This window comes from Sminthopsis crassicaudata, chromosome 5 (genome assembly GCF_048593235.1).
Source record: "Sminthopsis crassicaudata isolate SCR6 chromosome 5, ASM4859323v1, whole genome shotgun sequence".
In the NCBI taxonomy this organism is placed as follows: Eukaryota; Metazoa; Chordata; class Mammalia; order Dasyuromorphia; family Dasyuridae; genus Sminthopsis; species Sminthopsis crassicaudata.
Genome location: NC_133621.1, coordinates 313,549,905 through 313,575,293, shown reverse-complemented (window position 1 = coordinate 313,575,293; position 25,389 = coordinate 313,549,905). Strand labels below are relative to the sequence as shown.

The following is a 25,389-nucleotide window of genomic DNA, read 5'->3' as shown; positions in this document are numbered from 1 at the left end:
ATTGGCCTTTGCTTGAGAGCTGGACCTGCCTCTTAGTAGCTTTCTGTTCCCCCTTGTAAACTGGGGATAATACTATGTTTTCTATTTCCTAAGGTTTCTGGGGATTGAAGTAAGATGATGCATTTTGAAAATACTCAAGACCTAGAGAATATTTAGTTCCTCCCTTTCCTCTGCATACTATGAGAAGGTGCTCTCGTTGAGAAAAATATATTTGTCTGCATTGATCTGCTACATTGGCAGAGGGATTGAGCTAATAGACCAATAGACCAGAGGGATGACCAATAGACCAGAAAATGTCTCCTGATTTCTGATTTCTTTTGGTTTCCTCTGAGCTCTTTCAGCAGGGCCCAGATTTGTTCTGGGTGAATGGCAGTGAAATGCCTGGGGTCTACAAGAAGTACTCAAGTTTGGTTCTCTATCATATACCCAGACAAAGATGGAGGGTGTAATCTGGGATAGTATTAGTTGTACTAGTATAGGAGAAAAGTAGGGATAAACAGGCACAAGGAGAGGGATTTTTCTGGATGGAGAGATAGAGCATAGTGAAATTTCTGAGATCAGCTGTATGGAGTAAGGGAGATCACAGAGTTCTGGATGGATACCATCTATTTTCTCTGGATAGGGCACAGGTGGTGTTAGAGCAGGTTTCAAAAACACACTCCTCTAGGCCAAGGGTGAGGAACTTCCGGCCCTGTGGGCTCTATAAGGCCCAGGAAATCATTTGCTAAGGCAACCCTAGACTATGATGAGCTGAAAGTCAGGTACAACAATCTCACACTCCTTGAGTTCTATAAATTGATAATTTTTCATGGCCTAGGAATGATGGTATAAATAACCAAATGGCCCTTAGCAGAAAAAAGGTTCCCTGCCCCTGCTGGAGGGCATTGAAAGAACCAAATAAGAGAATAATGTAGCACTGAGGGCCTAGTGCGGGTGACAAGACTTTGATTCTTGGTCTATGTATTTGGCTAAGAGAGATGATTTTATGCAAGAATGTTCTGAAGCTAAGGAGTAAGACTCAAGGATATCTGAGGATGATGTTTGTCTGAGACCCACCAGGTGAGTGGTAGAAGGACAGGGGTAAGGAAAATGAGAGTACAGATTAACGTACAAGGGCATTGAGTTACATTAGAGTTCAGCCTATAGAGAGAGGCCAGAAAAATGAAGTTGGAATGGTTGAGAGGGAGGATGGCATAGGGTTAGAGAATATGAAGAAGACAAACACTGGGTTGAGAGGAATGAAGTGCAAGGAGACATGTAAGGGCAGAGGATTGCGACTGGGGAAATGAATGTCATCCTTCATGTAGGGGGAATTTAAAATGTCGGATCATCCATCTTTGGGGGCTGAGATGGATGGCAAATAGAATTTTAGGGAAATGGAGGTTATCAATTAGTGACCATTTTGATTATCTTTTTTCTATCAATTTACAGAATTTTCTGACATCCATTCATTTTGTTAAATAATAATTTAACAAAATAATGAAGGATTTGGGGTTACATTCAACATAACATAGTTCTTGAGATCACTCTTCCAGCTCCGATTCAGATTGGGGCTCTAATGTGTGATGTAACAACCGGTGAAAGAGGCAGTTCTCTGTTTCATTCTTACTTGGCCTTCATCACTAATTGAGCATTGCCTTAGTAAAACTGACATCTGGGAAAGACCTTAGCATTAAAAGGCTAAGGTCTCCCACTGCATCAGGGACTATTTCCAGTCATCTTGCTTTATATCTGGCCATTGGACCCAGAGGGTTCTGGAAGAGAAAGGCTGGTGACTTTGCACAGCCCTGACTCATTTAAATCCAATTCACTTGCAAGTCATGGCATCAGCTTCCAACGAAGGCTAGACAACATTAATTAGCCAAAAGAACTATTAGATTTTTAGAAAGTAGTATTTACTCAGATGGTATAGAAAGAACATTTAGTCCAAAAGATTCTCATTTCCTAGCTGGGAGTACAAGCTTCCACAAATAGATCCAGGATCATAGGGAAAGGGAATTCAAGCTTAAAAAGCATCTGTCTCGACAACTGTTTTGGTTCTATCTTCACTTAAACTCTAGTGCAAAGAATGAAATTGATTACATGTTCTCGACTTCTCCACTTAACTCTATTTAAAATCCCCAAAGGGTCGATCCTTATCTTTCAATTCCATTCAAATACATGTTATCTACTGGTCCTCTCTAGAACACTGTATCAGGTAAGAAAGTTAAAAAGTTTAAAAAATCAAGAAATGTAAAATTAAGCCTGAAGGTTGCAATATGAAGCAAAGTAATAGTAAACCAGGAGACAAGATAAAGACAGCAAGAGAGTTACAACCTGTTAGGTAGAGTCTAAGAGAGAGTGAAACCTGGGAACTGTTAAGAGTTGTGTTGGAACAGCTGTCTTCCCCAGGGACTTATATGCAGGGACTATATATCCCAATCAAGGCATGAATTGCCTATTTCTTGTGCTTTCTGTCTCTCTAAATGTACCAAGCTTGACAACCTGTTAAGAATCTTTTAGAATTAAAATAGGGGTTTTAAATTTACAGAAGACATTTGACCTGATGGAGAATTTTATTCTGTGGTACTTGGCAAAAGATAAACAGAATAAGGAAGAAATCCGAACACTTCAGCCTTCAGTTCTTCCTGCGAGCTTCTGGGGACGAGTTACAGAAGATAATGCTCAATCCATAGGTAAAATTCTACCCCACAATTCTTGGGGATTTTCAATGGATTCTTTTTTTTTTTTTAATCCTACATTATCTCGGTTCATTTTATTTCTCGAGTTGTATGATGAAATCAATATGCAGAGCATGATATGGTGAAATGACAGAATTGCATACCTGCAGTGACAGAGAATCTGGTAGTTTAGAGACATAGTAGAAGCTGCCTATTTCAAGTAATACTTGAGCAGCTATTGTGCTAACTAATAAAATCAGCAACCACCTTCCAACTGAATCGTACTTAACCCCATGCAGGTGGAGCTTGTTTACTACATTATGTGACTGTGCTTAGAAGGAAAACCAATCATCTCACTGAAGAAGACAGCTCCAAAGAGCTGCCAGCTTGATTCCCTTTTTCTAGTAAAACATGTACAGTATATGGAATGTTTCAGACAAGACTATTTTCATGATTACATCCAGTTTATCCATTAGGATAAAGATGATAACACACAATCCCTAAGTAATGATCAGTAGTTAAGAGCAAAGCTAATATTTATAGAAGGTCTTTTGCTTTGTAAAGTACTCAATAAACACTAACTTTTATCAGTCTCATATTGGTTCAGGGAAGGAACTGGTATTATTATACTGGTTTGAACCATGAAGTAACTCAAGCTAATAGGCTTTAAGTGATTTGATTGGGGTCAAACAGCTAGTAAATATTTAGAGTCACATAGCCACCTGTCTATCCCAGAGTAAAACATACAGAAATGTTAGTATTCTCTATTCTATTTTCCTTTTTCAAATGTTTTTCCCATTTCCCATTCTAACAATTCAGAAACTACTTCAAGGTATTGTACCCCATTGTTCTTCCCTCATAAAAGCTTACCTAAAATTATGTATTGACTTTTGCAAGGATATTAATAAGCTGGAGACTGTTGGAAGAGATCAACAATAATTGTGAAGAGCTTTGAATCAGGGACCAGCTGAAGGAATCAGGTCTAATGAGTCTAGAGAAGAAGAGACCTGGGTGAAGCATGATGAAGGTCTCCAACAATGTGAAGGGCTGGCTTGGACTTGTTCTGTTTGGTCCTATATGGTATAATAAACACAAATTTCAGTAAAGGAGCAGCTAGATGGTTGGATAGAGCACCAGCCCTGAAATGAGGATGACCTAAGTTCAAACCTTCCCTCAGACACTTAACATTTCCTAACTGTGTGACCCTGGGCTAGTCACTTAACCCCAATTGCCTCAGCAAAAAAAAAAAAAAAAAAAAAAAAAAAAAAAAAAAAAGAGAAGAGAAGAGAAAGAAGAGGGGAAAAAGAAGTAAGACACCTTGCAAAAAAGCCTTCTATTCCTGCTGGGTCAAATCTTGTGCCCCTTTCCCAATCTCCCTCTCTCATAACACCATGTAAAACATGATCTCGGAAATCACACAGATCCTGAAATGAAGTGTTCATTTATTGTTTCATTCCCCTCCAAGAGATCTCGCCATGAAAAGACAATCTCAACAAAAGTCAAACAACTGAAAGAATAAGGATGGGATGAGAAAGAGGAAGTGGGAATATAAGGAATGGTGATTATACTCTCTCTGCAGCACTACAGGTAAACATGAGCTACTTATCAATACTTTGTGTCTCAGAATGGGAAGAAATGAGCAGTCAGTGGGTGAAGGCGCAGATGTGAGAACTCTCGCACTCGAGAGGTGAAAACTGTAGAAATTTATCTGCTATTGTTACTTGACACTCCAAGTCAGAGCCACAAAATTGCCATAAGGACTAGGAGCTAAGATGAACAGGTCCCAGGAGTTCACAACTTGGCAGAAGAACAGAAATACAATGTGATTGAACAATTCAGGATTGGTCCTGGAGGTTGACACCTTGCTAAAGAATTCACATCTTGTCCTTGGAGTTCCAAGAGAAAAAGGTCTATTCCCATTCCTTTTTTTTTTTTTTTTAAATATGTAAAGACATGTAAAGCCAATTTTTAATATTCATTGTAAAAAAAAGTCTGAGTTCCAAATTTCCCTATCACTCTTCCTCCTTCTCACTGAAACAATAGGCTGTTTGTTATAGGTTAAACATGTTCAATTATACAAAAACTGTGTTGGTTTACTCAATTTTCAATATCATAGAATATCTGAGCTTCAATGGGTCTTGGGCCCACTTAGTCTAAATGATCCGTGCATAAAAAGTAGCCTCCCAATGTTTATCTCACAAATAGCTTTCCAAGTTCAGATTGATTTCCCCCAGTGAAGGGGAGCCCAATGCCTCATAATGGATTTCAGGAGCTCTTACGTATTTTGAATCTTTCTAAAAAATAGCTTTCCTTTTTTTTGGAATTGTAATATTCCTCTATGCAAATTCCACATCTTAATTTTTGAGCTTTCCTCTTCCATTGTTTGAAGATAATGAATAAACCACATTCAATTTTCTCTCCTCTAAGGAAAAAGAACCCCAGTTCTTATACCTGGCCTTGAGACATGGTCCTATTTCAAGGCCCTTCACCATCCACATCATTCTACTCTAGAGGTTCATCCCCAAGGTTTTCTCTCAATTCAAGGTCTTGGAATGCTCCCTAAATGAAGGAAATGGGATGTATACAAGCCGCTGGTAACTAAAGAAAAACAGCTATGAAGGAAAAATCATGTCCATCAGTTAAGCAGATTAATGAAAGAGAAAACAAAAAATTAAAAGGGAGAGAGAGAGACAACTTGTATACTTAGAAAGAGTTGACAAATCAAATCAATTGTGATTAAAAAGGGCAGGGAGAAAGAAACTTACTTCCTGAGGGTCTAACACAGTTAGTTGCACAACAAAGTCAGTAAGTTCACACATTCCATTGTTCCTCAAAGTGTAAACTCCACAGATGAGAAGAAATCCCAGAATTCCTGCTCTCTCTGCTGGCCTCCATGTAAGTGGGCCTCAGGCCACATCTCGAATCACTGACAGTTTCTCTACATCCGGATTTAGAGAAGTTGCGTTCTGCTCTCCTTCAATATATCTCAAGATTCACCTCAGCAAAGCTCTCCAGAAAAAAAGGTTCTCCTTACCCGGTAAGTGTTTCATTGATCCAATGGGTCTTGTTATATGGATCCATATTTCTGTTAGATAGCTATAGAATCAATTTGGCTGGAGCAATCAATGGTCATTTGAGAAGCCCTAGACAATAACTCAAAAGTAGCAGGAGCCCCTGTTTCTGAGGCCATTACACCATTTTTGTGTAAATGGTACTGAAGATAGACTCAAAAGTTATGGATTTTCATCCTGACCTTGTTTTTTCCTAGCTGTGAAACCTTGAAGAAACCTCAGTTTTCTTTTCTGTAACAAGGGCCATATAAGACTTTCTCCCTTCATAGTCATAAGGATGTTATGGGGATGGGGGAATGAAAAGGAATAAGCATTTATAAAGAGACCACTGTATGCTAGGCACTCTTCCAAATGCTTTACAAATGTTGCACAGTTTATAACAATCCTACCAGGTAGGTGTTATTATGATCCCATTTTACAGATGAGGAAATTGAGACTAATCAAAGTAAAGTGAGTTGCACATAGTCACAATGTAGTAAACAAATATCCCTGGTCAGATTTCTCTTAGTTCTTCTTTGTTCCAGGTCCAGTGTTTTATCCACTGGGCCCACATGTCAGTGGTGGGATTATAGAACAGAAAGGAGAGATGTTTTCCTGGAACAGAAGATGGAGCTTCTCTTCCTCAGAGACTAAGAAAGCAGTCAAGAGAGGGGGAAGTTTCATAGGCAATCTGCTACCTGGAGTAGGCAAGAGGACAGAGCTCCTAATGGATTTTCTCTGAAATGAGTATTTGTGGATTTCTGCTGATAAGGAGGACATGGGGCATTGTTGAAGAGCTGTGGAAGTGGACTGACTAAGAAGGGAAACCATGGGCATAAAGGAGGCAGCTGGGACTTAGCACATAAAGTTCTGGGTATGGGGTCAGAAAGCTCTGAATTCAGATCCCACCTCAGACCCTAGCTGGGTGTCTTTTGGCAGGAATTTTAATTTTTGCTTCCCTCACTTTCAGCATCACATGAGAATAACAACTATATCCCAGGGCTGTTAGGAGGATCAGATGAGATAATTTTTAGAGGCTTAAATGCCTCCTCGGGATACATGCTAGTTATAGTTATTATTTCTTCTTCTTTCTTCTTTTCTTTTCTTTTCTTTTTTTTTTTTTTGTTGAGGCAATTGGGGTTAAGTGACTTGTCCAGGGTCACACAGCCAGGAAGTGTTAAGTGTCTGAGGTCAAATTTGAACTCAGGTCCTCCTGACCTCAGGGCTAGTGCTCTATCCACTGTGCCACTTAGTTGCCCTTTCTTCATTACTTTTAATAATCATTATCATTACTTCTTCATTATAGCTTCTGCATTATTACTTCAATTATTGATTGGTATAATTTTCAATTTTTCATTAACTTACAATTTTAATCTCAATTATATATATGCATATATACATATATGTGAATTTTTACCCCTTGAAAAATATACACTTAGTAAATTTGGGGTTCTGTCAATGGTCCTGAAGACATTTTTAAATGTTAAAATTTCTGAAGATGATAGAAGGAAAGAGAACAAGCATTATTTTTCTTTCTTTTTTTTAAGGGACTTTCCCCCTCAATAGTATTTTATTTTTCCAAATACAGGTAAAGGTAGTTTTCAACAACCTTCATTTTTGAAAGATTTTATGTTCCAAATTTTTTTCCTCCCTTTATCATCTTGTTATCAAGATAGCAAATAATCTGATATATATGCATATAAATAATTATAAGTTAATGAAATATATATACACACATATATATATGAATAAGATATCCTTACCAAGACAGCAAACAATCTGATCTTTATCAATATTATTGAGGTAAAATGTAAGTTAATGAAATATATATATATATACATATATATATATAATAAATATATATGTAAAAATAAGAAATATATAATTATTCAGTTGATTAAGTGCTCAAAATAGTTCTCACATAAGTCTTTTTTAAATGACCAAAGAGTCTGCCCTGATCACTCAATTTGATTTCATTGGACAAAACAACTCTTGAAGTAGATGATGTACTTGCTACATGCAGCGTTCTTTACCAGGTAGCAAAGTGGCAAGAAAGACCTTGAATATGATCAGTCTGCCTCAAGAAGCTAAAAATTGAAGCAGGAGGCTGCACCAGGAGCACCAGTAACTAACTCAGAAGAGGTGGTAAAGATAATCAGAAAAAGAAACTTCCAACTATTTAGACTGGTGTGATGAACATATTTTCTTTTTTTCAGGTGTTTCTTTATGCAAAAGTATAGCCATTGAATTGAAAAGGAAATACTGATTTTAAAATTTCCTTCCAATTCAGGTGAAGCCAATTTGACAAATTGGTACATTAATCCTAGGAAAAAACAAAAACAAATCCCCCAGCATCCACACCCAGAGGCAATCATGACCAGCAATCATCCAGGCAGCTTTCACAACAGGCCTCAGCCGACCAGCCAGCTCCATTTTCAATGCCAAGAAAAGGATCCAGCACTTTTGAGACCTAAGATGCCACCAGTCAACTCCTCAGGAAGGACTTGGAGACGGGACCCCAGAGTTGCACAAAATGCCAGCCAATCACAAGGTAAAATTCTAAAGCCCAATCCTGGAAGCCATTCAATAAGATCCCCACATTTTAGTAATGCTTTCTGATTTTTCATTGATTCCTTGAACCTTATAATCCATTCAGTGACAGGAGAATATATAGTTGAACCACAGATCTAAAGTCAGAGAAGATCCAAGTTGGGAATGAATTCATAGAAGTTTGAGTTCTGACTCAGTTCTTCCTTCACCTACCCCTGCCCCTGGATGACATACTTGAAATAGAGGCTCGAGGGCTCTGATGGCTGATTATCAGTTGGAAAACAAGGGTTTCAGTCTTTACTCTATAACTTCTGTGACTTCAGGCTCCTCAATTCAGTTCTGTGTCCACATGTATAAAACAAGCCATCCATCCATCCATCAAGGCTTCTTTATGAATTCTTGACCCTTGAAAAATACATAGTTAGTATATTTGGGGTACTGTCAATGGTCCTGAAGAAATTTTTCAATGAGTTACAAATGAGAAAGCAAGGGAACAAGCATTTCTTTTCTTTCTTTTTTTTTTTTTTTTTTTTTTTTTTTTTTTGAGGGACTTTCCCCCCTCGATAGTATTTTATTTTTCCAAATACAGATAAAGGTAGTTTTCAACATTCATTTTTGTAAGATTTTATGTTCCAAATCTTTTTTCTCCCTCCTTTCCTTATGATCTCCTTATCAAGTCAGCAAGCAATCTGATAATACATGTACAATCCTTTTAAATATATTTCCATATATGTCATGTTGTGCAAGAATCATCAGACTAAAAGAGAAAAAAAACATGAGAAAGAAAAAGCAAATCAACCAGAAAAAAGGTGAAAACAGTATGCTTTGATCTGCGTTCAATCTCCATGGTCCTCCCTCTGCATGCAGATAGCATTTTCCATTCAAAGTCTATTGGAATTGTCTTGCATCAGCACATTGCTGAAAAGAACTAAATCCTTCACAACTGATGGACGTAGTTATATATATATATGTGTGTGTGTATATATATATATATATATATATATATATATATATATGTATATATATATATATATATATATATATAATATGGTAATAATCTTGTTATTACTGTGTACAATGTTTTCCTGGTTTTGCTGTCTTCACTCAACATCAGGAAAAAGAGCTTATTTTGTTTCTTTGTTCTTTTTGGGGGGATTGTTTTTGTTTTTACTTTTGTTTTTGTCAAGGCAATTGGGGTAAAGGGTCTTGCCCAGAGTCATACAGCTAGTTTGAGGTAATATTTGAACTCGGGTATTCCTGAATTTAGGGCCAGTGGTCTATCCACTACATCATCTAGCTGCCCCAGAAACAAGCTTTTTTAAGGGCCAGATATTGTACTAAATCCTTTACAGAAATCATCTTCCTTCTCTGCTCTCAAAGACCTGAATCTAGTAAGGAGAAGATGACATAAAGACACAAGTAAAGTTTAAGTGGTTAGATTTTATTACGAGAAGAAATAATCTTCTGGATTGGGATTCAGTTCCTTCTTCTATGGTCTATATCTAGAGACTTCCGAACCCAATTCCGCAGATGTGATCAGTAACTATTTGATCCTTTTTTTTTTTTTTTTTTTTTTCTTCTCAAATTTTTCACATCTGAACAGATCTTATCTTTCCTAAGAAACTCACTCATTCTCCTAAATTCCCTTATCAGTAAACTCCAGTAGCTTCTGATTACCTTCAGCATCCAGTACAAAACCCTTTGATTGGTGTTCAAAGCCTTTCATGGCCTAGCACCTCCTACCTTTCCAATCATCTTGCACCTTCCAGCTTCTCCACCTACTTTTTGATTCACTGTCTTTGGCTTCTTTGTAGTTCCTCCTTCAAGAGACTCCAACTCCAGACCAGGCATTTTCACTGGCTGTCATTCATTTTCAGAATTCCCTCTTTTGGTTTTCTTCCAGTGTCCCTAAAATCCCACCTCCCACAGGAAGGCTTATTTTTATTGCCTTCACTTTTTTAGTTTTTCCTTACTTAACCTATTTATAACTTGTTTGTGTATAATTTTTTTTCCTATTTAAATTATGAGCTCCTCAAAGACAGGGATTATCTTGTGCTTTCATTTGTTAACTCCGGCTCAAAGCATTTAGCTGATCACATAGTAGGCATTTAAGCAAACTCTTCTTGACACACTATCAAGATCACAGAACCTGATGCTAAATCAAGGGATCGTCACCTCTTAATCAGACTATTCCCATCTCTTCCTATTTTTCAGTCTCTTCTTTCTCCAATCCATCTTCCACATAGCTGCCAATGTGACTTTCCTAATGCATGAGTCTGACTGCATCATTGCCCTGCTAAACAATAATCTAGAGTTCTTTACTGCCCCAAATCACTTATGAACTCCTCTTGTTGGCATTTTAATCTCTTCCCAACCTGATTCCTTCCTGAATATAATCACTCCCCTTCCCACTCTCAACTGACCAGCCATACTGACCCTTTTTGCTCTTCCCTATGTAATGCTCTTTCTTTCACTCACTTCAATAAAGAAATTTCTGGCTGACTTTGGAACTCAACCAAATCACCATGCTTACCCCCTACCCCAGACTTCCTATGTTACTTAGGACTCCTTTTTGCACATACTTTGAGAAGTGTATGTCAGTGCCCCAGAGAGAATTGTAAGCTCCTCAAAGGCAGGGACTCTTTCATATCCAGAGCTCTTGTCCATCGCTGTACCTGGCACATTGCCCCCAACACAGACCTTGCTGATTCTTGGTCGATTGATTAATTGATCTATTTCTTCCCATGCAGATGTTCCAAGACCCTCAAATAACAAGACTGCTATTAGAACGCGCCCAGTTTATCCCTACGCGGCTCAGATCCACAATATGACATATGAACAAGTTGTAAGCTCCATCCTCCAGTTTCTTGGGAACGATCCACAGTACATGGCATCTGTGGACCCCAAACAAAAAAAACCGTCAAAATCACCCAAGAGGACACAGAATCGCAAGGTAATTTTCCCACACAAAGCTTAGAGGATTTTCAGTATGAATTCAATCTAGATGTCCTTTTTTTCCCCCAGATTTTTTCATTTGTTGAGTTTTATTGACAAATTTATTGAGTTTGATTATATTGATAAAAATACCATTATAGTCAAATAGGAAAAGGGATGGCTTTGGTGGTTCCAGTACTTGCCTTCAGATCCTGGCTGTGATGACTGAGTGGTCAAGCAAAGTAGGTCTGGGGGCCACAATTTCCTCAAAAGCAAAATGACTGACTTGGCTTCTAAGGATCCTTCCAACAATTTAAGCGTTATTAACTCCTTATATCTAAATATTGTTTTTGTTCACCTCAAAATTTGATTTTGAGAAGGGTTTCATCTAATTGCCAAGGAGGAGCACCACTATACCCTTTGTTCACACTTTAATCTGTCCTCCCCTGAGGGGCTTCCAAAGTTATTTCCCTAAACAAGCTCTGACTTCCATTGAGTGAATTTCAGAATTTTGTTGTTTCTAGGATTAAAAAACATCCCAATCCTTCCATAATCAGCCCCTTTTTTCAAGCTTCTACTGTTTAAAAGAGAATATTGAAGATAATATTTGTAGCTGAACTGTGCCTAGCACAGTACTGACAAAACTGGACATTTAAGACCCTATTCCTTTTCCTCCCTTCCTCCTTTCTTTCCCTCTCATTTTTCTTTGTCCCTCCCTAGCTCCTTTCTTTCCTTCATTTTTTATTTCCTCTTTCCTTTTTTTGTCTTTCCTTTTCTTTCTCCCTCTCTTATTTCCTTTTTGATCCAGCTGTCGTGGCCTACTTGCCTTTCTTCACATAATACTCGCCTGACTGTCCCCCATGTCTTGAATGCTTTGCTTCCTCGCCTCTTCTTAGCTTCTCTGAATTGCCCCAAGACTCATCCCAAATCTTACCTTCAGCAGGAGGCCTTTCTTTACCAATCACCTCAGCTGCTAGGGCCTTCCCCTCCAAGATTACCTTGAATTTCTTTCTTTTTTTTTTTATTTAATTGAGGATGTTTTTTTTAAATTAATTTTTATAATTATAACATTTTCTTTGACAGTACATATGCATAGGTATTTTTTTTTTTTTTAACAACATTATCCCTTGTACTCCCTTCTGTTCCGAGTTTTTCCCCTCCTTCCCTCCACCCTCTCCCGTAGATGGCAGGCATTCCCATACATATTAAATATCTTATAGTATATCCTAGGTACAATATATATGTGCAGAACCGAATTTTGTTGTTGTTGTTGTTGTTGTTGCAAAGGAAGGATTGTATTTGCAAGGTAAAAATAATCTGGGAAGAGAAACAAAAACAAAACAAAACAAAAAACAACAATGCTCTCAGTTTACACTCATTTCCCAGTATTCCTTTTCTGGGTGTAGCTGATTCTGTCCATCATTGATCAGTTGGAATTGGATTAGCTCTTCTCTATGTTGAAGATAACCACTTCCATCAGCATACATCCTCATACAGTATCATTGTTGAAGTGAATAATGATCTCCTAGTTCTGCTCGTTTCAATCAGCATCAGTTGATGTAAGTCTCTCCAAGCCTCTCTGTATTCCTCCTGTTGGTCATTTCTTACAGAACAATAATATTCCATAACATTCATATACCATAATTTACCCAACCATTCTCCAATTGATGGACATCCATTCATCTTCCAGCTTCTAGCCACTATGAAAAGGGCTGCCACAAACATTTTGGCACATACAGGTCCCTTTCCCTTCTGTAGTATTTCTTTGGGATATAAGCCTAGTAGTAGCACTGCTGGATCAAAGGGTATGCACATTTTGATAACTTTTTGGGCATAATTCCAGATTGCTCTCCAGAATGGTTGGATTCTTTCACAACTCCACCAACAATGCATCAGTGTCCCAGTTTTCCCACAGCCCCTCCAACATTCATCGTTATTTGTTCCTGTCATCTTAGCCAATCTGACAGGTGTGTAATGATACCTCAGAGTTGTCTTAATTTGCATTTCTCTGATCAATAGTGGTTTGGAACACTCTTTCATATGAGTGGAAATAGTTTTAATTTCATCATCTGAAAATTGTCTGTTCATATCCTTTGACCATTTATCAATTGGAGAATGGCTTGATTTCTTATAAATTAAAGTCAATTCTCTGTATATTTTGGAGATGAGGCCTTTATCAGAACCTTTAACTGTAAAAATTTTTTCCCAATTTGTTACTTCCCTTCTAATCTTGTTTGCATTAGTTTTGTTTGTGCAGAAACTTTTTAATTTGGTGTAATCAAAATGTTCTATTTTGTGAGCAATAATGATCTCTAGTTCTCCCTTGGACACAAACTCCTTCCTCCTCCACAAGTCTGAGAGGTAAACCATCCCATGTTCCTCCAATTTATTTATGATTTCATTCTTTATACCTAAATCTTGGACCCATTTTGATCGTATCTTAGTATGTGGTGTTAAATGTGGGTCCATGCCTAGTTTCTGCCATACTAATTTCCAGTTTTCCCAGCAGTTTTTGTCAAATAATGAATTCTTATCCCAAAATTTGGGATCTTTGGGTTTGTCAAAGATTAGATTGCTATTTTTATTCACTATCTTGCCCTGTGAACCTAACCTATGCCACTGATCAACTAGTCTATTTCTTAGCCAATACCAAATGGTTTTGGTGACTGTTGCTTTATAATATAGCTTTAAATCAGGTACACTTAGACCACCTTCCTCTGACTTTTTTTTCATTAGTTCCCTTGCAATTCTCTTCGACCTTTTATTCTTCCATATGAATTTTGTTGTTATTTTTTCTAGGTCATTAAAATAGTTTCTTGGAGTCTGATTGGTATAGCACCTAAATAATAGATTAGTTTGGGGAGTATTGTCATCTTTATTATATTCGCTCGGCCTATCCAAGAATACTGAATGTCTTTCCAATGATTTAAATCTGACTTTATTTTTGTGGCAAGTGTTTTGTAATTTTGCTCATATAATTCCTGACTCTCCTTTGGTAGATATATTCCCAAATATTTGATACTATCGTCCTTTATTTTGAATGGAATTTCTCTTTGTATCTCTTGCTGTTGGATTGTGTTGGTAATGTATAAAAATCCTGAGGATTTATGTGGATTTATTTTGTATCCTGCGACTTTGCTAAAATTCTGAATTATTTCTAATAGCTTTTTAGCAGAGTCTTTGGGGTTCTCTAAGTATACCATCATGTCATCCCTTGTTCAATTTCTACTGCATCTTTTTTGTATGTACCCCATTTGTTGCATACTTCCATTAGACTGTGAGCTCTGTGAGAGTAGGCACTGTCATATATTCCCTTGTAGCCCAAATGATTAGGACATTAGGAGGAAGATCACTTGTCAACTTACTATTACAATTCTCCACTCCTGTTCCATTACCGAATTTCCTCCTTTTCTCCTCAAGCTTCTCTTCCTTTTGTTCCACAGGATTCAATCCTTGCAATGGCGTGACTTTATTGCTTTCTTTTCCTTCACATTCTCTATTAGGTTTTCTTTTTGTAGTATTTTGTTTAAGTGGGTTCTCTAATAACAATATTACAATAGTTATTATAATAATAGAATTAACATATATTTCATACTTTAAGGTTAGTAGAACTTTACATATGATGACTCATTTGTTCCTCACTGATTTTGGGAGATACATATCATTATTATTCCCTTTTTACATTTGAGGAAACTGAGGCAAGATAAGTGACTTGATCTGTGTCACATAGCTAACAAATATTCCTTCCACTCCAGTTTTGTTATTGTTTTCATTTTACCATTCAACATAGTTTTTCAGTGATTATCCACCAAAGTTCACCCAGGACACTATCAATATGTTGCTATCCATTCTCTTACCCACTCTCACTTCTGGTTTTGTTTTCATTTCAGCTCCAAGAGACAATACCTCCGGTTCCCAAGAAGAGGACAAAAAAGGAAACACAGTTGAGTAGTTTGGTCTTTTTACCCTCACTCTCTTTCACTATCTAATTCCCTCTAATCGGTCATCCAATGCCATCTTAGGTCAGTTATTAAGTCTCTGCTGTGTACTTGGTGCTAAACTGAGTATTTACAGACTAAGAAGAAACAAGGTGAAGAAATGCAAGAGGGAGTCAGAGACAGAAAGAGAGACTGAGACAGGGGAGGGCAGAAAAGGAGAGAAGGAGGAGGGATAAACAGAGAGAGGAAAGGAGAGAGAAAGGGAAGGAAGAAGGAAGGAAGGAAGGGTGAGAGGGAAAGAGAAAAATGCAAAAATTACATATATATATATATATATATATATATATATATATATATATATAGAGAGAGAGAGAGAGAGAGAGAGAGAGAGAGAGAGAGAGAGAGAGAGAGAGAGAGAGAGGAAAAGAGAAAAATGAAAAAATCACACACACACACACACACACACACACATATACACACATATATCCTTCCAAAATGCAGAACACACATGGATGGCAAGGCTCTAGCATGGGGGAGGGGGGACAGGTTGAGGGACACAATTAAAAGACTTCTGAACAAGGTAGGAAGAACTATAGCTGAGACTTGAAGGAAGATACCAACCTTGTCATAAATCTCAATGTAATGTTCCTTTAGCTCCCTTTACACCAGTTTTGAAGATATCAGGACTTACTTTTTAAGAATTGTATATATTTGGTTTTTTATCATCTCCCTATTTAATCATCTCCAACACCTTCACAAAAGCTGTTCTTGGATATGAAAAACAAATAAGGCAAGGAGAAATTTCTTGAAAATTAACTAGCTTTGGGAGTCTATCATTACAACTAAAATTCGCATCCATAATCCTTCACCTCTGAAAAGGAGAAAAGCCAGGTACCTTCTTCTATCTGTGCTTCTTGGTAATTCTTATTTTGCCTCTTTCCGCATCAGCTCTTGTTCTTGGACTCTCCCTATACATTGCTATAATAAGGGGGCCTATTCATGCTGGTTTCCACGTTTGCCCCTTATCATCTTCATCCTTTCTTCTCCCCACTTACTTCTGCCTTTTGCTATCTCAATTGCCCAGAAAGTCTCACCAAGTCATCCCACAGCTCTCTTTATACTATCTTCCCTTTGCTCCTTCATCAGAATGATAGCAACTGCTCAGTTTAGCTCTAAAACTATCTTATGATCTGACTGCAACCTCATATTCTAGACTAATTTTAACACTGCAGACACCCATTCTCTCTACATGACACCAATCTATGTTATCTTCCCAACCCAACTCTAAACCTTAACTCTAACCCTTGGAATAGGCTTTTTTCCAAGCTCTCCAGTGTTCTCCCTTCTTATTTATTTATTTATTTTAATCATTCACTATGCCTTTATTATATGCCAGACTTTTTTTTTGTTGTTGTTGTTTTTGTTTTTGTTGGGTTTGTTTGTTTGTTTTGGTCTTTTTAAAAAATTAATTAATTTATTTATTTTATTAATTTTATAATTATAACATTTTTTTGACAGTATATATGTATGGGTAATTTTTTACATTATCCCTTGCACCTCTTTCTGTTTTGAATTTTCTCCTCCTTCCCTCCACCCCCTCCCCTAGATGGTAGACATTCCCATACATGTTAAAAATGTTATAGTATATCCTAGATACAATATATGTGTGCAGAACCGAATTTCTTGTTGCACAGGAAGAATTAGATTCAGAAGGCAAAAATAACCTGGGATCTCCCTTCTCATTTAAAACTCTTGGAATCCCGAGATCTCTTCCTGATTTATGTCAAATCCCACCTCCTTCCAAGATAACTTTCCTAAGTTCTCTCACAATTGATAATCCCCCTCAGTATTTTCCTTGGATTAACCTAGAAATTTTATTATATTAATAGAGCTATCCATCCCGACAACAAAACTAACAATCAAAACACTAGCATCGATGGACAAATAAGGCCAAGAGACCTGGGAATGTCTCTTCCTACAAGTTTCCAGCCAAGATAGCACTTTCATCATCCACCGAAGTAAGACCTGTAGACTCCAAAGGACTAAAGCCCCCTCCTCCTCAGGCACCATCACTCCTGAAGATCCACAAGAGAAATGTTTGGACCACCAAAGTCCTTGTCCCCAAAGACTATATCAATGTTAGGATCAGAGAGAATTTCATTACCAGAAATATTAATATAAACTAAAAATATATTTTAAATTAAGAAACCATTTAATTAATAAAACTCAATAACAGTTTCAAAAACATTTAAAAAAAATTCAATGACAAAAAAATTTAAAAACTCAAGGGGCAGCTAGATGGAGCAGTGGGTAGAGCACTGACCCTGAATTTAGGAGGACCTGAATTCAGTCAGTTTCACACACTTAACCCTTCTAGCTGTGTGACCCTGAGCAAGTCATTTAACCCCAATTGCCTAAAAATTAAATAAAGTAATACATATTACTACAAGAGTTGTATTACAATGTGTTTTTGTAAGAACCATGGGATATTTCACTTAAAAATTCCTATATATGCTGTGTCCCCTATTTAAGACTATAAGCTCCTAGAGAACAGTAAACTGGATTTTCTGTTTACATTCTACCACACTGTACAGTGAGTTAGCATACAGTAAGCATTTAAATAATGTTACTTTATTCCTTAGTCTATTTGGATGTAATTTTCATATCCTGCCAATAGAAGGTAAAAAAACCTTAAAAATGGTGACTGTTTTCTTTTTGTCCTTATATCCTTATCATGTAGCCAAGTATCTGGTACACAAAAGGTGTTTAATGTTTAATAGATACTTGCTAATTAGGTGCCTATTAAAGATGACAATGGAGATAAATTTTGACTAGCCTGGTAAGAGTTAGTTAATACCTCTGGAAGCCTGCATTCTCCCATGTTGGCTCTACCTTGTACCCACCATCCCCACTTTCATTCCCAGACCAGTTCGTTGTCCCTGTTCTTAGACTTGGGCTCTGTTAAATTTTCTGTATAGATATAGGTACTGTCTTTCTCTTTAACAAGTGTAATCAGGTGTTTGCTTTGTAAAGGCACTGTACAAGTGCTGTGGTGGCCAAGAGAAAAATTAATTAGTTGATTGTCCTCATGGAGCTTATATTCCATCAAGGCAAAATATGATTTCTACCCTTAGAGTCACAAATTGTGGTTGGGGAAAACAGGGTGGTAGGAGGGAGTATGGAAAATAGTTCTTACATCATTTAAAATGCTGAATGGTTTAAAGAAGTCCAAAAACATGAGTCAATATGAATATGCAGACAACTTAGAGATGAATTTAAAATCAGAAAGCCCCCAACCAACAAATCCACAAGCATCAGATGGTTGTCTCCTTTGTGGCAGACATTAGGAATGAAAGACCGAACGCCAAGCATGTTGGCTCTGGGCCGTGTGTGGTTCCTTTGCAAACCATGGCATTTGTATCATTAGTGATTCTCAAGTAGTCTCAAGATATCAGTCTTCCCTCCAACTGCTCTGAGCCATACTCTCCATGATTCACTTGTGGTTGCTTTCATTTTAAAGTTGTTTGAACAGAAGTTGACTGTAAATAAACCTGAAGGTGATGCCTTTTACCAGTAGAGTTACATTGAGACTGAGGATGGCTCCAGTGGGTGTGAAGTTAAACTAACAGGCTTTGGTCATTCTTCTTTACGCATCCACAAATCAGAGTGTATGTGTGGATCTTTAGCTGACATGATGTTTTCTGAGCCTGTCAAAACATCCCTCTGAACTCACCCATAAAATGGAAATGGATAGTAGACTGGATAAAAAGCCAGAATCCTACATTTGAAGCACAGATATATATATGTGTGTGTGTGTGTGTGTGTGTATATATATATGTATATATATATATATATATATATATACATATATATATACACACACACACACACACACACAGAGTATAGGTTAAGAGGCTTAGGCTTCAACTGAAGTTTAAAAAAAAAAGCAGGGGTAGCAATCATAATCTCAGACAAAGAAAAAGCAAAAATAGATCTAATTAAAAGAAAAAAGGAAGGAAACTATAGTTTGTTAAAAGAAAATGATGCAGGCGTAGCCCCCTTTAAGATTCCTTTTCTGATCTACAACTTCCTTTGGGACTGACCTTTGATTTCAAGATCTAGTCAAAACCACCCTTTTGTATTCCAAGGGGAAAGATACGTATCTGAGCCAGTTTGGACTTGTACCCTGCCCCCACTGGATTTGAGCTGGCTTGAATTTTTCTCAACCCCCCACTATCTGCTCAGATTTCCCCAAAACTGTTTCTTCTTATCTGAAAAGCATGCCAAGAATTTGGCACTGCCCTAGGCTTCTTGAAGCAAATAAAAGAGCCAAGGTGGAATCATCCCTTGGCGGAGAGATGAAAGATGCCAGCAACCATGCTTTGCATCACAGACTCTCTGTCCGCCACTTTTGGTGTATTTCTTCCTCTATCTAATGCCTTTTACTAACCAGACTTTAACCTTACTTCCAAACCCTGCAATAAACCTCTTTTTATCAGTCTAGGTTTTCGGGCCTGTAAATTCATTTACAGGGGACTCTCGCCGCCGCTAGACCTCATTTAACTTTGTATCCTTGTGCTGAATCCAAAGGGGTTGCAGGGGAGCTCCATTTGACTCCCTGTACCCCAATCCTGCCACTAGACCTCAATTAAGCCTAATTTTATTGAGGTATAGACCTCATCATTAGGTATATACCTCATCATTTGGTTCCCTGACAAAAGTCCTCAAAAACTAGACATAATTTGGGTACCGAACAGAACTTTGAATCCGGAACTCTGGAAAGACTTTTTTTCTTTTCCTATTTTGCAGTGGACATCCAAGCCACTTCAGGCCTGCATTATTGTTAGAGCTCTACGCTCGGTGTAGTAGTATTCTCTGTCTCTACAGATAAGAGAGAGGCTGCAAGAATTTGGAAAACTAAAGCTTTTACCTGTCCACTATCTAGACACATCTGACTCTTAAAAATCTTCCTTAGCAGATGCTGAGTTTGGAGAAGGCTGCTTCCAGAGATAAAGATTTTTTTTTTTGCATCTCAAGGCATTTCTAATCCTTTTTTTCTTTCCCCAGAAAGCTAATCCTCAGGCCTCCAACTCTGGAGGAATCATCTCTTTTTCACCCTCTCCCCCAACCACATGGCCTTCTGAAGACCCCACCCCTCTTGGGAATCCCAGACCTCCACTCCCTTGATCTGTTCTGGGGGAGACATCTGTGTTTTGAGTTCCTTTTGAACCCAACTCTAAAGGTCGTCCCAAAAGAAGTTGTAGATCAGAAAAGGAATCTTAAAGGAGGCTACACCCGCATCATTTTCAAAAACAACGCAATAATATGAAACATGTGTACCAATGATATAGCATCTAAATTTTTAAAGGAAAAGTTAATGAATTATAGGAAGAAACAGACAGTAAAAGTATACTACTGGGGGGTCCTCAACTTTCCCCTTCCAGAACAAGATAAATCTAAAACAATAAACAAGAAAGAAGTTAAAGAAATGAAATGAATTCTAGACAAGATATGATAGGTCTCTGGATAAAACTGAATTGGAATAGAAAGGAATGTACCATTTTTTCCAATAGTACATGCCACTTCCACAAAAACCAATCATATATTAGGGCATAAAATCTCACAACCAAATGTAGAAAAACAAATATTAAATGAATAAAGATCATAATGCAGTAAAAAATTACTTTCAGTAAAGGGCAGTGAAAGGATAGATTAAAAATTAATTGGAAATTAAACAATTTAATCCTTAAGAATGAATGGATCAAAGGAAATCATAAAAACAATCAATAATTTTTTAAAAAATGACAACAATGAGACAACTTACCAAAATTTATGGGATGCAGCAGAAGCAATACATAGGAGGGGAAAATTTATATTTCTAAATGCTTACATCAATAAAATGGGGGGAAAAACAAATGAATGAATTAGGTACACAACTAAAAAAACTAAAAAAAAATTTAAATCTTCAACACATAATAGGAAGTCCTGAAAAATCAAAGTAAAGACTGATAGTAAAAAAGCTGTTAACTAATGAACATAACTAAGAGTTAGTTTTTTTTTTCTTTTTTCTTTTTTTGAGGCTGGGGTTAAGTGACTTGCCCAGGGGCACACAGCTAGGAAGTGTTAAGTGTCTGAGACCAAATTTGAACTCGGGTCCTCCTGAATTCAAGGCTGGTGCTCTATCCACTGCACCACCTAGCTGCCCCCTTAAGAGTTAGTTTTTAACTTTTAATTTTATTAATTTCTCCTTTTATTTTTAGAATTTCAAGTTTAGTATTTGATGGATTTTTAAAATTTGTTCTTTTTCTAGCTTTTTTAGTTGCATGCCCAAATCATTGATCTCCTGTCTCTATTTTATGCAAGTAAGCATCTAAAGAAATAAAATTTCCCCTTATTACCACTTTGGCTGTATCCCACAAATTTTGGTATATTGTCTCATTATTGTCATTCATTCTTTAGGATGAACTTATTTATTTATTTATTTTTATTTTTATTTTTTTAAGCTCTTATTTTATTTTTTTTTTTTCACAGTATATATGCATGAGTAATTTTTTTAAATAATATTATCCCTTGTATTCATTTTTTCAAATTATCCCCTCCTTCCCTCTACTCCCTCCCCTTGATGACAGGCAATCCCATACATTTAACATATGTTACAATTTAACCTAGATACAATATATGTGTTTAAATACCATTTACTTGTTGAACATTAAGTATTAGATTCTGAAGGTATAAGTAACCTGGGTAGATAGACAGTACTGCTAACAATTTACATTCACTTCCCAGTGTTCCTTCTCTGGGTGTAGTTGTTTCTGTCCATCATTGATCAACTGGAAGTGAGTTGGATCTTCTTTAAATTGAAGATATCCACTTCCATCAGAATACATCTTCATACAACATTGAAGTGTACAGCGATCTTCTGGTTCTATTCATTTCACTCAGCCTCAGTTGATGTAAGTCTCTCCAAGCCTCTCTGTATTCCTCCTGCTGGTCATTTCTTACAGAGCAATAATATTCCATAACCTTCATATACCATAATTTACCCAACCATTCTCCAATTGATGGACATCCATTCATCTTCCAGTTTCTAGCTACTACAAAAAGAGCTGCCACAAACATACAGGTCCCTTTCCGCTCTTTAGTATTTCTTTGGGATATAAGCCCAATAGCAGCAATGCTGGATCAAAGGGTATGCACAGTTTGATAACTTTTTGGGCATAGTTCCAAATTGCAGGATGAGCTTATTTAGCTTCCAATTACTTTTTTGTTTATTTGCTCCTAGCCTTCTATTGAATGTAATTTTTATTACATTGTGAGCTGAAAAAAAATGTATTTTCTATTTTTGCCTTTCTGCATTTGATTTTGAGGTCTTAATATCTTAATATATAGTCAGTTTTTGTATAGGTTCCATGAACTGCTGAGAATAAAGTATACTTCTTTCTGACTCCATTCAATTTTATCCAAAAATCTATCATACCTAACTTTTTAAAAATTCTATTTATATCCTTAACTTCTTTTTATTTTGTGTTTTGATTTATCTAGTTCTGAGAGAACAAGGTTGAGATCTCCCACTATTATAGTTTTGCTGTCTATTTCTTCTTGCATCTCTCTTAACTTCTTTAAGAATTTCCATGCTATACAACTTGGTGCATATATGTTTAGTATTGATATTGCTTTATTATCTATGCTACCCTTTAGCAAGATATAGTTTTAATTAGATCAATTTTTGCTTTGGATCTGAGATCAGAATGGCTACTCCTGCTTTTTTTTTCTTTTTTTTCTTTTCTTTTTTTTTTTTTTTTTACTTCACCTAAAGCATAGTAGATTCTGCTCCAGCTTATTACCTTTACTTTGTATATATCACTCTTCTTTAAATGTGTTTCTTGTAAACAACATATTGTAGAGTTCTAGCTTTTAATTCAGTCTGTTATCCGCTTCCCCTTTATGGAAGAGTTCACCCCATTCACATTTACAGTTAAACCTACTAATTCCTGTATTCCCTGCCATAAGAGTTAATTTTTTAAAAACCTCCAAAGATAGATATCTTTGGTTAATTTGATTAAAAAACAAACAAAAAACCCCCTGCATTACCAGTGTCAAAAAATGAAAAGGGTGAATTTACCTTAAATAATAAAGAAATGTTAAAACAATTATTAGGAACAATTTTGTCCAATGATATGGCAATAAATCTGATAACCTAAATGAAATAGATGAACATTTGCAAAAATATAATTTCCTCAGATTTATAGAAGAGGAAATATAATAATAAGCAATCCAATATTATAAAAAAGTTAAACAAGAAATCAATGAACTCCCAAAGAAAAAATTTCTAGGGCCAGTTGGACTCACAAGCAAATTTTACCAAATATTAAAAAAACACAATTAATCCCAATACTATGTAAATTATTTGGAAAAACAGACAAAGAAGGAGCAAAAATATTTTACAACAAAAATATGATGCTGAAATACTATAATAAATGAATGTTGATTCAAAAATTTTAAATTATACCATGACCATGTGCAATTTATGCTAGTAGTGCAGGACTGGTTCAATATTAGGAAAACTATCAGCATAACTGACTGTATCCATTAAAAAAAATCAACTGAAATCATATGATTATCTCAAGAGTTACAGAAAAAGCTTTTGAGAAAATATAGTACCCATTGCCACACTAGCAAGGATAGAGATAAATGGAGCTTATCTTAAAATAATAAATGACATTTACCTACATCCTTCAGCAAGTATTATCTGTAATGGTGATAAACTATTTCCAAATAAAATCAGGACTGAATCAAAGATGCCCATTATCTCCACTATTATTCAATATTGTTCTAGAAATGCTAGCTATAGCCAGATAAAACAATAAATGAAGAAAAATAAATTGAAAAATTATAACATGCAATGAGAAACAAAACTATAATTATTTGCAGGTGAGATTATAGTATACTTAGAGAATTAACTAAAAAACTAGTTGAAATAATTAACAATTTTGTCAAAGTTGAAGGCTATAAAGTAAACCCATATAAATCACCAACTTTTTTATATTTCCAATAAAATCCAATCACAAGAAATAGAAAAAAATAAATTTCATTAAAAATCACTGCAGACAACATAAAGAACTTGGGAGTCTTCCTGCCAAGACAAATCCAAGATAATTTAAAAATACTTTTCACATAAATAAAGTCAAATCTAAACAACTGGGAAAATAACAATTGTTCAAGGGTAGGCTGAGCTAATACAATAAAAATGACAATTCTACTTGATCTACTTATTCAGTGCCTTATCAATCAAACTGCTAAAAAAATATTTTATAGAGCTTGAAAAAATAATAAAATTCATCTAGAAGAACAATAAGTCAAGAATATCAAGAAACTTAATTTTTAAAAAAGCAAAGGAAGGCAATTTAGCTGTACCAGACTGAATACTATATTATAAAGTTGAAGTCATCAAAACCATTTGGTACTGGCTAAGAAATAGAATAGTTGATCAATGGAATAGGTTAAGTACACAAGACACAATAGTCAATGACTATAATAATCTACTGTTTGATAAACCACATATTCTAGCTTCTAGGATAAGAACACAGCTTGACAAAAATTGCTAGGAAAATTAGAAAATAGTATAGCAGAAACTAGGCATAGACCCATATCTCACACTCTATACTAAGACAAGATCGATATAAAGGATGACACTATAAGCAAATTAGGAGAGTAAGGGATAATTTATCTTCAGATCTTTGGAGAAGAGAAGAATTTTTTGTCCATAAAAAAATAGAGAACATAAAAAATGCGAAATAGGTGGTTTTGATTACATTAAATTAAAAAGGTTTTGCATAAGCAAAACTAATGCAGTCAAGATTAGAAGACAAACAGAAAATTAGGAAACGATTTTTTTTCTTTTCTTTTTTGGAGGCTGGGGTTAAGTGACTTGCCCAGGGTCATACAGCTAGGAAATGTTAAGTGTCTGAGACCAAATTTGAACTCGGGTCCTCCTGAATTCAGGGTTGGTGTTCTATCCACTGCGCCACCTAGCAGCCCCTCTTTTTTTTTTTTTTTTTTTTTAAATAATAGTTTTTATTTACCAGATCTATGCATAGGTAATTTTACAACATTGACAATTGCCAAACCTCTTGTTCCAATTTTTCCCCTCCTTTCCCTCCCCCCCTTGCAGGTTGACCAATACATGTTAAATATGTTAGAGTATAAATTAAATACAATGCATGTATATATGTCCAAACAGATGTTTTGCTGTACAAA

General features: G+C 36.2%; 1 long non-coding RNA gene across 2 annotated transcripts; it reads left to right on the top strand.

Annotated features, from left to right (window-relative positions):
- Window positions 1–672: 672 nt before the first annotated feature.
- Window positions 673–17,823, top strand: LOC141543244 (uncharacterized). Of its 2 annotated transcripts, none has more exons than XR_012482392.1 (6): window positions 673–761; window positions 2,531–2,675; window positions 8,001–8,261; window positions 11,011–11,213; window positions 15,085–15,137; window positions 17,022–17,822. It is a non-coding gene; the product is annotated as an uncharacterized LOC141543244 (long non-coding RNA). The 2 variants fall into 2 exon arrangements; XR_012482393.1 differs by lacking the exon at window positions 673–761 and adding an exon at window positions 768–1,059 and having other exon boundaries at window positions 17,022–17,823.
- Window positions 17,824–25,389: the final 7,566 nt, after the last annotated feature.